This window comes from Ixodes scapularis, unplaced genomic scaffold, assembly GCF_016920785.2.
Source record: "Ixodes scapularis isolate PalLabHiFi unplaced genomic scaffold, ASM1692078v2 PGA_scaffold11__112_contigs__length_91849675, whole genome shotgun sequence".
Lineage (NCBI taxonomy): Eukaryota > Metazoa > Arthropoda > Arachnida > Ixodida > Ixodidae > Ixodes > Ixodes scapularis.
The window spans coordinates 73,792,798-73,809,311 of NW_024609837.1; the positions used below are offsets into that span (position 1 = coordinate 73,792,798).

General features: G+C 44.3%; 1 pseudogene; it reads right to left on the reverse strand.

The window, feature by feature from the left end:
* Positions 1–12,243: 12,243 nt before the first annotated feature.
* On the reverse strand, positions 12,244–13,121 carry LOC120838966 (annotated as a pseudogene).
* Positions 13,122–16,514: the final 3,393 nt, after the last annotated feature.

Sequence of the window (16,514 nt, forward strand, 5' to 3'; positions counted from 1 at the left end):
GACTCAAAGGTCATTGTTAATTGAACAAATGTGGCTGTCTGTGCAAGTCCTTCGTGTTTTATTCTTTTTTATTTGTGTGTTCATTATTTCATTTCTTTTCTCGTGATTTAGTTCGTGATTTTGTTATTTATGTGTTCATCATTTATTTTTTTATGAAGTTTTAGTTAAAGATATGATTCCCTCGTCGTCATTTTCTAGTCCGGGAAACGGTGGTGACCTCGTCGTGTTCAAGGAGCAGTAATGAGCTTTTCATCTCGTATTGCTTCCGGCGAAGCATGGTGTCTTTGTGCGTGTGTGTGTGCGATGTGTTGATTACAAGGGATGATTTCGGGACCGAACGGAAAGACAAGGCCAGCGAGGAGCGACTGGGGGACTTTAACATCGCACGATGGAAGGAAGGACTTCAACGACGAGGCTAGCAAGCAACCCTTTGCCAAAACTGATGTGCTCGACCGAAGAGTTGAATCAGGACTGTGACCCTGTGAGTAAGAATCAACGACTTTGAAACTTTCGTATAGTTTACACCTTAAATGTCGCCTTCCTTTTGTTTTATTTTAATAGGTGTCTGTGTGCTATTACATTTTTAGTTTATTTTAATGGTTGTCCGTGTGATATTACAATTCTTTTGTCTTGAACGGCGGAAGTGCTTGTTCGGAGTTTTGGCGCTTTTATGTATATAACTTTTTTGCGAGCGTTATACTCTGTCTGCTCCCTCAACAACCAATCCCGCCAAAGAACTGTGATTTTCCGACGTCGAATGACATGTTACAATGTTTCCCAACTAGCGATCGCCTACATTCTATCTTTGTAGCATACATATTTGTCGGAATTACAAATTTCCAACCAGGCCGATAAAGATTGGTCAGTGGCCTGTTCTGTCGATGTATCTACGTAAACACACGTTTGGCAGTGTGGGATAGCAGTAAAATGTCAATTCTGTGGATATTCATAGAAATGCATTATATGATCCCATGTCTGGACCTGAAAGTATGGTACCTGTCCCATGGCAATAATTTTAATGTGATACTAGAAGGAGCATCACATGAAAATTGCCTTATATGGGGTGAGTACCCTATTTTCCAGGCCCAAACACGGGATCATATAAAGCAGTATATATATGGTATATAAGCAATTGGGCAGATATGGCTATATCCATCCAGATATGGCCTGATTATGCATATGTGGTCATATCTGCCCAATTCCCTATATATCCATATCTGTGTTTTTTATTATAAGTCTAGATATGATATTTTTGTAAGGGATGGCTTGTAGCATCAGCTGCAGTACATCGGAAGGTGAAACAGTAGGTATGTCACACTATTAAACTATTTATATTATATTCCGGTGTTGCCTGATACGGTTTAATGTACGGTTAGACCCACTCCGGTGAAGCTCTACGGATGTGACAGATACGGTTCAGCTTCCGCTTCGACCAATTACGGTTGGGTTTCCGGACTGGGTATTTCCGGTTCATTTTACGGTTTCTAGAAATCCGGTTTGCTTAGGGGCCCATATGACGGATTGAAATTCCGGATTCATTTCGGTTTATCTTTAAACCGTTTTTTGGTAGGGTAGTAGTTCAAACCGAGAAAAAGAACTGCACAACATATGGCCGCTTTTTACAGCATCGAAGCTGAGGATGACACTTTGCTGTTTGATTCGACTTAAAAGTCCAACACTCAAGATTAAGAATAACTTCAACGATTGAAGCTAGACATCACATAACGCTTTCTTTTAGAGTCAGTCGTGAAGAGCAGTATTTTTGTCACTATTCCTAAAGTCCAGCAAAACACTTAAAATATTCCTTCCTTGGAAGGACTCTCAAGGTTTTTCTTCGCAAGGCTTTCTTCACTCCATCACCGAAACGTACCTCCCAATAAACCCTCTCGACTTCCCCCTTTTTTATTTCTCGCTGGAGAACGCCGTGTTGATTGAAGCACGGGACGCTGAGTTGCTCTATCAGCGTGTTCACAAACGCAGGCTCGGCGACCGCGAAAGCAACAATCAACGATGCCCTTTTCGGCCCCTTACCTCTCCGCCTGCACGCAGAAGAACCATTTGGCCGAAATAACCCGACGCGCCGAAACCTCTGGGACCAGCCGACTAACCAACTGAGCAACCTTCCCACCCGGAAATGATAATCACAGTCAAAGGCGGTCGCGTATGTTTTTGGTTCCTTCCGGGCCATCGACTGGGTCAGCAAGCATTCTCCCACCCGTCCTAGCTTCGAGTGCCAGGAAGCAGACGATCACATACTCTTCGCGCTGCGCTGATGTTTACCCATTACCTGTTTTTTGCTCAGTCATCTTCGCTGGAAGCTGTACTTCGTTTCACCTTACGATGTACCGCTACGTTCGCTATCCTAGCCATTCCAATCGATCCAGCGTTCTGAACGTGCAAAGCTACTACGTGGTCTGCGCGTCATTGCCTCATCCTTCCGAAAAATCACGTGATTTTCACACGCCTTTTGATTCGCTCAGACGGCTCGTAGCATCCACTGTGGTCAGTTCTAGGGCGAGAGAGTAAGACTGAGTCCTGATGTTCTCCTTATGGTTCGTGCTGCTGGGTTTCAGGGGAAGAACGCGAAAAAATGCTGCTCTGGTAGAAACGGAGCGTAATTGCTTTGTTTTTGTTGATTTCTTTTGTGTGGTGTTGTGGTTACCGCCGCATTAAGTTAGGCTTAGAAGTGGGCTGCTGTCTGCTAGGGGGGGTGGGCATTTTCGGGGAAAGCGTGCGAGGTCTGGTAAGTTGAGGTAGATGGTAATTGCTCCCCGGAGGACTGCTCCGTGTTCCGCTGCACCGCTCGTTCCTTCGAAAAAATGGCGCAGAGCGAGAGTTGGGAAGTGGGGCTGGAGAGTGCTATCGCTTTTCCAAAATGTTTGTGCGAGCGTTGAGTTAAAAAAATAAAAATAAAAGTGACACTCTTTTTTGGTGTCACTTCAATGCCACACTTTAACAATTGTTTCAAGGTGTGAACTTTTTAAACACTCACTGCTTTCTGTGCTGAGGAAAGAACGTGCCACAAGGCTTCGTTAAATAACGCAATTTCCTGTATTTGCGAGTGGTCAGCACAAGTTTCGAGGCCAATGTGGTTGTGTCAAACTACTCGGTATTGAGATTGTAACGTTAAAATCTACAAAATAAATGATTCCTATCACCTACGTTTTATGCACATTTTATATTCTTTTTTTTACCGCAGTCGGCATTCTGCGATGTACCCATGATTACAATATATCTTAATAATTATGTAAAAAATGTCATAAAAAAAAGTAGTTTCGCGCTCCAGAAGCATTATTTTGTCGTTTAAGCAGCCCCCCGAATCTATGACAAACCCTGTGCCGTCGTCGTCAAGACGCAACATCAGAACGACATTCAAACGTCACCTTCGCGCTGTGAGCATCAGAGCAAAGGTGAAGGGGTTCTTAAAAAAATGAAATAGAAGTGAATTACTGCATAATTCTGTCCCGTAAATTCAATTATCACAAGCATTTGACCCAAACATATCCAAAAATGTAAGAAAACAAAACAATAAAAAAACGAAAAATTAACGTCAAACTCAGAAGTTTCAATTGCGGAAAGTGAGAAACGATTTTGATTGCTCGAGTAAAGCGCGATCCAAACCAACGCTTCTTTTTGCGCCTGTAGGTCGTGCGGCTGCGGATGTGACGCATTTTCGTGACGTCGCGCCGCTTCTTCGCTCCTTCCGGGCGCGCACAAGAAAGTTGGTTGATTTCAACTTCTTTCTCAACGCGCACAAAAACGCGCGGTGACGTAGGAGGGCGCTCCTGTGTCCCGGCCAATCGGTGGAGGGCAAGCTAGTTCCGGCTCTGCGTTTCTCGCCGTCTGGCTGCCCTCTCCTCCCCCCCTTTTATTCTCTTCCAAGATGACAACGCGATCTCTCTCTCTCTCTTCCTCTCGCCGTCTGGCCGGCCAGTCTGTCGCAGTTGCACTTTGCTTGTGCGCTCGTGCCTGCCTGCGCGCGTGCGCGCTCGCCCGAAGTTTCGCCCGTCCAAACCAAGGCGCACGGTTCTGACTCAGAAAGCGCGCCCGGAAACAGCAAAAACGCCACGAAATGCGTCACATCCTCCGCCGCACGACCTACAGGCGCAAAAAGAAGCGTTGGTTTGGATCGCGCTTAAGGCTTGCGGAAGGCGCGGAAACGTTGAGATCTCTGCATGAAGTCACGACTCCCTCCTCTCACCGAACACGTCGGGAAGGATGCAGGGCTTAAGCGCTATTTCCAAAGCACTATTCAGGCTACACTTGGCACATCAACTCAAGATATACTTTTGATATTCGTAATCCTGGAGGTCGTATGAAGACATTTTAAGTCTCTTTTTCCCCTCAAATACAAAACCTTCGGGGCGCGAACGCACGTGGGAAAAATCAATCAAACAAAAAAACGCATATGAAAGTTTTAGCATGAAAATATGGTTCCACAACATTTTCCACAAATGGAACCAACGAGGATATTTGGGGTACGGAAATTACAAATATACAGTGAAAGAGTGAGGAAGAGGAGGAAATGGAAGCGTGTGGGAGCGCGCTTTCACTGGAAAAATTCGGGGGTACAGACACAAAGTCTTTGTCTTTACCCAGCCTTGAATACGTTACCAAAGATATGTAATCGCTACAGTTAAAATCACTATTGGCTAAGAGGTATCCAATTAAACTAATTAATTCATCAAGAAAAGTAATTGACCGTTGTTTGAAAAAGTAACTGCTGCTTTTCCAATTGCTGCCGATTTTCAAATCGACGGATTTTACTGCCTGTTTGAAAACGGGTGTTCCGTGCCGTCCATGATTGAGTTGGAATAAACGAATGTATCAACTACTCATCTTTTAAATAGACAGATTTTAGAATACCGTCCTCTTGCCGTATTCTTGGTTCGAAAATACCTTGGTAGAAAAGTTTTAGAAAACATGCGGGGCCATTAGAAAGGAAAAAGAGAAAATAGCAGCGATTACAAATAAACATGAACACAGTGCAGCGATTACGAATACACTCGGCCAGCTTACAACTTTACTACAGAATACAAATAACTTTTGTACTGACAAAAGTAATAAGATTACTCTTGCGATTACTTCCTAATAAGCGTAATCAGACGACTACAACATATGTTTTAAATAGAATTAGACTATAAGTAATTTGATTACTAGTAACGACTTGCGAACATATCTGCAATCTGCCCTCTGTCTCTCTCGAAACAGAGTGCACAGAATACGCAGCTACATCAAATTAATCGAGTACGAATACATTCACTCTTTATTATAAGTACTCAGATTGCTCGATCATGTGAAAAGAAAAGTAATTGGACGTTACTTGAAAGAGTAAGCGTCACTTTTTTAAATAGTTAAGATTTTCAAACCGCGATATTCTCCCGGTTTGAAAAAGGGTTTTTGTACAGTCTAATATTGGATTCGAATCAGAAAATCGGAATCTACTCGTATTCTAAATCCACCAATGGTCGTAAACCTTTCTTCTTTGAGAGGTTCGGCTCGAGGATTCCTTTGTAGGCAACTTGTCTAAACAAACAGAACCAAAAGAAAGGGAAGAAAAAGTGGTTACAGTTTCATGCATTTTTAGTACTTCATAATGGTAATAAAATTACTCTTTTGATTACTTTCTAAGAAAAATGCATTCGAGTGACGTCACAATCGCTACGGGAAGTAATCGATAGCAAGTGATTTGCTTACTTGTAATGACTAGCGTGCAAGTCTGGAGCGAACGAGAGCGTCGTGTGCTTCTCATGCAGTTCCTCGTGTTCGAATGCCGAACGCCGAACGCCGAACGCCAAACTTGTACGAACGCGTTCGGCGGTCATACGAGTTAAGAAAACGGGCAGAGGCAACTTTACCCAATCTTTGCGGATAGACACTCATTTTGCCCATAGACCAATTTCACCAGCCAGTATGGCTACGCCACGGCTGCCGCAATGCATTGAGAAAACTTTAGTCTTACTACGAGTGCGAAAACCTCGCTGGAGTTCTGCACGTGCAGAGTACGTACAGTCTCATACACTGCCGTCTGCCTCTTGTCGACTGAAGCATAGCCGCCTCTGTTGGCGGCGAGTTGTTTTAGTTGTGCCCTGCTAAGTTTACCTGTTCTGACGTAATTACTCTGCAAACAACAAGTTCGATTGTGTTCGTAATTAGCATGGTGGAAGATTAAAATCGCGCTACTCTGAAAGCCACTCCGCAAACACCGGCAAAATTTAAGTACTCACATTATTCTTATTTCCGTCAATAAGAAATTCCTTGCTGACGTCATAGTCAGCATTGGGCCAATCGTGGCATGCCCACCACAGTGCCGCTATCGATGGATGACGCCGCCAATACTGACAAAGCCTGGCAGATCGCCACAAGCCGTGGAAGCCGAAATGGAAAAGGTAGAGCGGCAGTCAACGAATGAAAGGAAAGCCACGTGACGGGCGCCCCGCTGTGGCGAGACGCCGAAACTCACTTCTCCCGAGCGATGGAATGTCCGCTCGTGCTTCTCGCGTTCCTCGCGCTACCGCTCATGTTCTCTTCGGTCTTTAAAACCATGTTTCGGCTCCTCGCCACTGCAAAAGCTGTGCGCTAAAGACCAGCTTCCCCAAGAATTTCTCTGTGCTACCAGATTCTCGCGCTCAAAATCTGCGACTGTGCACTCTATGCCTCCGCCGTCGAACTGGCAGGAGTTGTGAGTATAGAGGAGGCTATGACGAGAGTCATGGCGGCGTCACGCATCCGCCGAATGCTCGGAGAGATCGGTGTATTGGAACTCGGCGTTTTGACATTCCCCGCGCATTTTAGTTTCACCATCTCCCCATCAGCTTTCTTCTGCCTATACCTTTATCAAGACCATATATAGGGTTTGCTGGCAATAAATATGTTTGTTTTTTGAAACAGAGTGAATCATGTTTCGCGCATTCCGAGTTCCAATCTACATCTTTGTTGTTTTCTTTTGCACGTGAATTTCAGCCATTATGACTCGACACAAGACTAATAAACAAAATGAACCAAACAATAGTTAAAAGCCATTACGATCTCGCACTACTGATACGTTTCAGATTCGCTTTTAGACGTCACAGCCTTGTAGGCCTAAAGCAAGAGTCACACTCCTAACACCATCATGTAAAAGACAGTCTGTAGACACTGTCTCACGCGTAATGTTTTTTTTTTTTTATGGCAAATTTTTTTACATTGGTCGAAAACAAAACTCATTTGACATGATGATAATGCAATAAAGCAAAACTGCAAGCGAGCCGGAGAAGATTGGCGATAATACTCTCCGGAGAAGGGGAACAAGGGTGACATATCCTGGTGCTCGTATCGAACCAGGGACATCTGCATTTCCAGTGGAGCGCTCTACCAACTGAGCTAACAAAACTTAGACGTCAGTGGAGCAAACGGGTTTGCTCTACTGACGCATAACTCCTGGTTAGCTCGAACTGTGGCTTTAATGGTTAGACCCTCGTAGGGTTTAAGCAGAAAACACACTACTATCGAATCATACATAAGACGGTGTGCAGAAACTATCTGACAGATATTTCTTGCCATTAGGCCGATGCCGTATCATTGGTCGTACAAACACTGCAACGAACTGAATTGGTCGGCTTGTTGGTAAAACACTGTACAAACAAACAGCACTAAGTACTTCTACTAGTCCTCGTTCTTAGCGCTGTTTGTGCTCAAAAATGGTCCGTGGGCATCTCCGAAGCATGCATATATACAAAGCACAGATGTTTCGAACAGTCTTAGGGGTTGCCTGGAAATAAGTTTATTTCCATGACCGCAGTGATTGCCATGTCCTAAGAAGTTTTGGAAAATATTTTCGCCTAGAGGCACTCATTCGATTCATCTTCAGGACGAAAATGGAGTCGCTGTATCTGAGCTTCATTGCGCTACTGTATTAAAGAATTATTTCTCTTCTGTGTTCACCTGTGAAAATACCACTGATATTCCATGTTAACCCTTGTCCGACTTTGTACCTATGGCTTCCATTGACATTTCAGCCGATGGAATACTTCACCTCATAGAAAGATTAAAACCAGCATCATCTTGTGGTCCCGATAATATAAACCCGAAAATTCTTAGCAATACCAAAGTTACATCTAGTGAGTGTCTTAAATTGATCTTTTCTCAGTCACTGAAGCAAGGTTGCTTACCCTTGAAATGGAAGGTGGACAAGGTCGTTCCAGTCTTTAAAAGCGGCGATCGTAAGCTGCGCTCGAACTACCGTCCCATTTCATTAACCTGCATTGCGTCCAAACTTCTTGAGCTTGTAATATTTTCCCACGTTATTTCCCACCTAGAAGAAAATAACTTTTTTTTTTTCAATCGCCAGCATGGTTTTCGGAGGGGCTTCTCGTGCGAAACGCAACTTGTAGATGTAGAGTTCACTCATAAACTCTTCACTAATACTGACTAACTAAGCCAAACAGATGCCTTGTTCCTTGATTTCTCGAAGGCATTCGACAGGGTTCCTCCTCATCACCTAATCGATAAACTTTCTTGTCTTGGCATTGACCCTCTTGTTGTCTCCTGGATACGTGACTTTCTTTTTTCTCGTACCCAGTTCACTGTTGCTAACAACCATAATTCAAACTGCGGTCGAATCACTTCTGGGGTTCCTCAGGGATCCGTGCTTGGACCTTTGCTGTTTCTAATATTTAATAACGATTTACCTAACTTAATCATGTCTAGCATCCGTCTCTTCGCGGATGACTGTGTTCTGTATCGCAAAATTAATTCTCAAAATAACCATCTTCAGCTTCAAAGTGATTTAAGTTTAATTTATGCTTGGTGCTCCAAATGGCTTATGTCATTGAATATATCAAAATGCAAGCTGGTTCGCTTTACTCGGAAAAAAACAACAAGCAACTTTTCATATTTTATTGGTTCCGACCTAGTTGACTCTACATCTTATTATAAATACCTCGGTGTAACGCTGACAAGAGATCTAATCTGGAATAACCACATCGAAACTATTGTGGCAGAAGCTTCCCGGACTCTGGGGTACATCAAACGAAATTTGAAAGAAGCGCCCTCTCACTTACGAAAATTGGCCTACGAAACATATGTGCGACCGAAATTGGAATACGCATCAGCCATTTGGAGCCCACACCAAGCCTATCTCATCAGCCATCTTGAGTCCATCCAAAATCGTGCTGTTAGATTTACCTTAAACGACTATTTCCCAACGACTAGTGTTTCATCTCTCAAACGTCAGCTCGATATCCAAACTCTCAACGTACGACGTAAAATAACACGCTTAAGTTTGTTTCATAAGGTTACCCATTTTCACCCAATACTACGTTCCTCACTGCTTCTTCCTCCTAGCAGATCATCATCACGGCTAAACCACTCACGCCATGTGTCGCGGATCACTGGTCGCACTAATAAATTTAACCAATCTTTCTTCCCACAGACCATCATAGACTGGAACGACCTGCCACCTGACATAGTGGCCATTGATGACCCCACCTTGTTTCGTGATGCTATAATTTCACGTTTTTACTAAGTATCAATCATTGTATTTTTTCACATTTTATGCAAGTGCAGCATTGTTAGCGGCAACACCTGGTGCTTTGTTTTTGTATTTTTTCATGTATACCCCCCCCCCCCCCCCTAATGTAATGCCCTTGAAGAAGGGCCCTTAAGGTTACAATAAATGAATAAATGAATGAATATAATGCACGGGCAGTGTGCTGCGGCTCTGGTGGTTAGAACTTCGTAGGCTTAAGGGGGATACGAGCAATTAAATATGCAGACAGATTCTCTGGCGCACGGTGAGAGGAAAATAAAAGTAGAGCGGAAGCCAAACCAAAGGCTTTGGTGATTTTAAACGCGCCAGTCGCGACACCCTATTATATTTAGCGGTACTTTATTAACCTTGACTCCCCTGTTTTGGTCGGACCGGGATTGCGCTGAGCACTTACATATTGAAGCTCTCACAAACACACTTTCGAGGCTGCTACGCTTGTCTCCGGGTTTCGGAAAGTTTTCGTTGGAAGGCAATGCAGTCCGCGAATTTCGGAAGAGTTCGGGCAATGTGTAGAGTATATAATATTTTATATGTATTAATATATTTTACTTCACTTCATATTTAAGTAGTTTTTGCTATCCTTGCGGCCCTTTCAAAGCCCTTAAACCGACGTCTCACAGTCCAAACATCGCACAAATGACAAGGTGCTCGCCGCAGGCATGCTGACATATGTATCTGCTTACGCGCCTCGAGCAAGTTCGAAGTACCTTCGTTCCCTACATATGCATACTTGGAACTTGTGTATAGATAACGTTTTATGACCAGTGTAACAGGGCCGCCATGTAAAGGGTAAAGAGACCTCAAGCAGTATTTGAGCACTGCCTTTCGTATAATGTATTATCCGCGGGAACGTTGCTCAAGAGGGCACTACCGAAACATAAACAAATAATTAGTCCTCAGTTGTTTATGCAGCAGGAGGTTAGTCTTCCAGAACATAGCGACATTGCGGCCCACTTTAGATGAGAAATTTATTCAGTGCAGTACAAATGCGATCCTGGGGTCTTTTACCTGCATCACGCTGTAGTGATACACTACTGCACGGCCGTACGGGCTCATCCAGACCGAAACGGGCAGGTGTGGCGATTGAACCCAGGATCTTCTGGTTCTGCAACCACCGAAACCACTCGGTGTTACTAGTTCGTCTCGGTGTAAGCGCGAGTGAAAAAGAAACAGAAAGAGCGAGCGCAACACGTTCAAACGTATTGCGCGCGCGAGAGCTCGTGAAGCGAAACTGTCATTCGTGAGAACATGCTTGCTCGTGCGCTCCGCAATACCTTCGCTCGCACTTGGGTAAAACGACGGGCTCCCACACAGTGCCCCCAACGTTTTCAAAACAACTTACGTGAGTGCCTGCCTTCGTTTGAAGTCTTTTTTATACAAGAGATCGTGCGAATGAGCTGCAAGACAAAGCCACGTCTTCTGGCAGCATGACGGGGCTGCAGTAATGTGGCAAATGGGCTACATTCACTCAAGGAATGAGAACGGCAGTAAGGACGTTTGGTTGTCCCGTCTCCTGCACGAGCTTCGAACTTATCCTCGATAACGCTTCTGTTTATCGTCAGTTTTGACCGTAAAGCGCAGCAAAAGTACGGTGGAAGGCAATGGTCGAATGGTGAAGGGCGAGTATTTGAAAGGAACGCCTTCCCGTTCTTGTCGTGTCAGTTACTATTGCCTCAGGGACGTAATCGAACCCTCTTCTTTTAGTTTCGCAGTAACTGCTTTGCGTTTTTTGCCTTCTTGATTTCGCATTAAATATATGTATATATATATATATATATATATATATATATATATATATATATATATATATATATATATATATATATATTCTTGAAGTTCACTTAGTCCTTTCAGTAATATCTTTTAATGTTCAGTTAAAGCTGGTTCGCAGAGCGCAGTTGCGTTTTATTGCGTTAGGCATAAAGCTGGCGTTCCACCGCTCATATACGAAATACAGTCTGCGAATTCGAGTCACCACAATATACGTCCTTCGAATGTCGCGTGCCAATTTTACCCTTGGACTCTTTGCCATGCGGCATTCGAAGCGCGGATCTAGCTCTGACTCGTGTTCGAATTTATATGCAAACTGTATCTTGTATGACGTATAAGCAGCGTGATTATTGCCTAGGTCACCAAATCATCTGTGTCTTGAATGTTGAGTGCCAGGTTGTCTTTTTGAACTGGTGGTCACGCTTAATAAAAAAACATAGATGTGCCGGTGACTTCTGGCGTAAGCTCCCGTAAAGTTTAAGACGTAACTTAACGCAAGAAAACGGGGATGTGTGAACTAGCCTTTATAAAATTGCCCCACTTAGCGTCCGAGAAAGAAATGTGAAGGTTGACGTCGAAAGCGGTTTTAGTGTCCGCAGGGTGAAACGAGCGGATCGAATTTTTGCCCTTTGAAATTTGTTCCACCCACCCTCGCCGAAATACATTGAAGAAGTAGATCTGATCCGAGATCGTTTATTTATGTTTTAGACTGACAACATCAAAACTATATAACGAGAAATTTATGTGAAAAAAGACAACATCCTGAAGCCACACTTGAATGAAAAAAGCTATAACCTGTTATGCCGACTGAAAACTTTGCCTTGTCCTTTGAAAGAATATTGCCAAAACTCATTAACCAACCTCAAAGTAAGGAAATAGAATGATACAAAAAAAAAAGAAAAACAGAAGTCAAACTTGAAAACGTTACTTACTCACCCCGAAAGCTAAACAAAGCACGAAATACGAACCACCGTGAGTGCAAATGTCGTTCCCAAGGAAAACTCATCCGTCCGCAGCAGGCGCTCTGATTTGCGGGAAAGCGAACCACGAAGTGCCTTAGAAAGCATGCCGAGAATAAGTTCAAGAGGCAGCTGAAATACGATGGTCGAGTTCTGTTCCGCATCGATGGTGACCAGCGTCTGCAGGTACCTCAACTGGAGCGCAAAGGACTCTCAGATATGACATTTGCGGCCTCCTTGAGAGCGCGAGAGGCGTGCTGCGAGCCTTCTACCGAAATAACCTTCGCCCTGCCTTCACGTACCGCCTCTGCTTCGGTACCCATTGCCCTTTGCATCTGAATTGGAATCTGGAAGTCCTTCATTTCAACCCTCTCAACTTTTACTCCCCAAGGGTCTGTAGCCACGTCTAAAGCAGATTGCATCATGTGAGAGATAGAGTCCCTCATCAAGAACATCTCGGATAGAATCGTTCTTCTTAGTACGTTCCTGAGCACACTGGATGCCAAAGTCCTCCACGTTGCTGATGGCCATGAACGGGTTAAAGACGTGGTAGGAACCACGGCGTCGACGGTCACGTTGACTGAGCCTTTCGATAGGACTTCTTTTGGAAGTACGTCTAAGACGACCGTGCGCAGCTATAGAATTCGGTAGTCGTCGGTGCAGTGGATGATGAAGAACAAACCAGGTCCCTTGGCGCCTCCGCGAATTATCCGACCCATTCTGAAGATGCCGGCTCGCTTGTAGTCATTCATCATCACGACGCAGAAGAGCAGTGAGAAAGGAAAGGTGATACAAATCAGGAACCAGGAGATAAAAACCAACACTGAGACGCAAGGTTGATCGCAAGGCAGTCCGTTATCCATCGTGGAACTTCTGCGGCTGCAATGCCTTTGAATTTTGCCGCTCAACGTGAGGTGATACGGCTCCTAGAAATTTTCGACACGTGGACCTTCGCCACGTACCTCGGTTCAACAGCACGAGACGAGTGGTTTATGAGGATTAGAAAATAAAAGGCAGTATCTTTCTACTCACTTTGCGCTTGGTAAAGCGCATCACTTCTTCACAGACAACGAGCACTTTTGCAACCATGCGTCAAATCGCGTTCAGCGTTCACGTGAACGTATCTTTGGCAGATTTGTGATTATGCGTGATTGCCCATACAATCTGACCTTTAGCGAGAGCTCTCCACGCTGCTAACATTAGGATATCATGCTTCAGCACCAGCACACCCGTCAGCACAAGTTGCACAAGAGGCAAGGATGGCAACCAGCGCGTGCTGAATGCGGAGCTTTTGAAAACTTATATTTCTTTTCACCTTAAGTCAAGACGTAGCCGATGCTACAAGCGCAAACATGTGGCCCTAAACAGTTCTTGCACTGCACGAGCGTGCGTGCATGGCAGCAGAGAGGTATATGGAGACAGTGTGGCCGAGAGCCGTGTGTAGGGCGAGTTCGGTCAGCGGGAGGAGCGGGCAGAGGCATGACCCGCACCAGACTAAAAAAAAAGGCTGACATATTCTCTTGACCAACCAGAAGCCGAAAAGAATCAACGTTGGAAAAGAATATCCCAGTGGTCGTAGCAAGAAACAGTTTTAATTATAGGTATAAGCGCGTACAACGTTAAATGTAGTAACCCTTCATGCTTGAAAGTAGGGTGCGCGTGATATTTCAATTCCGGTCATTCAAAATCATAGTGGAAGAGCGCGACTAGCAAAACGATCGACATAATCCGCACGCCAGGCGCCGAGGTCCGGGAATCTGCCGTCCGAGCGATCACACTCTAGCCAAAAGAAAAACAGAGTTCGACCGGCACATTCGTTTCTTGCATCATTTAGCATGATCATAGTTTAAACATCACGTGCACTATATTTTCAGCCATTAAGAGGAGATTAAAAAGAGAAGGAGGGGAGGATACATGGTTTTGCGCAAAAAGACGGACACAAGAGAGAGAAACAAACACGAGAGCAACTTACATCTGTATTGAGGAAACCTTTAGAAAACATGCATATATATCGTCATCTTCAATACGTCCACGCATGCGTCGTATCACTATCACAGGCTCGTCACAGAAACTTATCAAGGAAGCGTTTATCAGCATTATACAAACTTATCGAGGTATCGCTCACACATGGTCGCCTTTCTTTTCGATAAAGAAGGCTTCCAACAGCTCACGTGGTTTTGTCCCTTTCTTCCGCCCGAAAGTACAGTTGCAGAAAAACGTGGCTCACACTTACAGTTTCTGCAGTGTGCAGGCAAATGTGCCCCGTCATTAGTCTTTAAACTTTAAACATGCTGCCTGAGACGGTCGTTGGCACACCTTCCCGTTTGCCCCATGTGTATCTTCCCACACGTGAGCGGGATTTTATAATGACCTGTTTTGCAGCCAACAAACGGCCTCGTATGCTTTGTGCCGCATCCTCGCTTCTGTCTGCTTTCTCCAGTAATGGCGGGGGGGGGGGGGGGGGGCAGAGTTGCCGAGTTTTGTCGGACCTGTAAACACAATCGGCAACCCATGTCTGTTCGCAGCCTTCTTGAGGTTATGCGAGAGTTTGTACACGTATGGTACCGCTTCAGGTCTCACATTCCTCAGTGCTGACTGCATCTGTTTTCTAGCAGTGTGACCCTTCACTCTTTGCAGGATGGTTTCCGTCAAACTCCTCAAGACCGAATCAAGGAAGCTCGCTGACAGACCGCTCCTTCTAACTGACCTCCGCAGCGCGCTCCGCGCAATATAAGGTCAATAAACGTGTTTTCAATCAATCAATCAATCAAACCTAATATACTTCATAGTAACCCACGGAAGTTCTGGAGCTTAATCTTGCCAAAAAATAGCAACCCTGTCATCCATCTTAAAAACGCTAATGGCGACCCCATCCTGGAGAGCGACTGCCCTAGAGTCTTTAATGATTACTTTTCTTCAGTTTTTACAAACGAGTGCTTGGACAGCGTTCCCATATTCCCCGATCAACCCTACGAGCCTATGCCCCCTATCACTGTTACTTCTGCCGGAATAAAAAATCTAATTGATAAATTAAAACTTACATCATCTGCTGGTCCCGATAATATCAACTCTAAAATCCTAAAAAATACTAGCATAATTTCAAACGAGTTTCTTAAATTGATCTTTACCCAATCACTTTCTGAATGCTGCCTTCCCTCTGATTGGAAGATAGCCAGGGTAGTCCCAGTTTTTAAGCAGGGTAGTCGCTCTTCTGTGTCTAATTATCGCCCAATATCATTAACCTCCATCTCTTGCAAATTACTAGAGCATATACTTTACTCCCATATCATGTCTCACCTAGCAAGTAATTCTTTTTTCTTCAAGCAGCAGCACGGTTTTCAAAAGGGACTTTCCTGCGAGACTCAGCTTTGTGATTTTGTTAATGACCTACACACTAACCTTGAATGTCATACTCAGACTGACGCCGTTTTTCTTGATTTCTCAAAAGCCTTCGACCGTGTCCCTCAACAACGCCTACTCTCTAAGTTGTCATCTCTACACATTGACCCACTCACATTTTCATGGATACGTGACTTTCTTTCGTCCCGCGTGCAACTAACGTCAATTAATGACCAAGAATCATCCCTAACAAACGTGACTTCTGGTGTTCCGCAGGGGTCTGTTTTTGGGCCTCTGTTATTCTTAATATATATAAATGACCTCCCTAGCAATATTTCCTCTAAAATACGTCTATTTGCAGATGACTGCGTCGTCTATAACAAAGTAACATGTGTGCAAGATAACGACCAACTTCAAAGTGACTTATCTAAAATTAACAAATGGTGCGATGACTGGTTGATGTCGTTAAATAAATCTAAATGCAAACTAATTCGCTTCACTAGGAAAAAATCTGTACTGTCCTACCAATACTACCTGGACTCCGACTTAATTGAGAATGTTTCTATGTATAAATATCTTGGTGTAAGACTAACACCCCACCTCTCCTGGAATAATCACATTGAAGCCATTACTGCTGACTCATCAAGGACCCTTGGACTAATAAGACGTAACCTCCGATCCGCACCTCCCCTGGTTCGAAAACGGGCGTACGACACGTACGTCAGACCTAAATTAGAATACGCCGCTACCATCTGGGATCCCCATCAAATTTACCTAATTAACAACCTCGAAGCAGTTCAAAACAGGGCTGCTCGTTTCATCCTGTCTACTTATGATCACTCATTTAGTGTTTCCGCCTTGAAAAGTCAACTAACTATGTCCTCTTTGCAGCTCCGCAGGAAAGTCTCTCAGCTCTG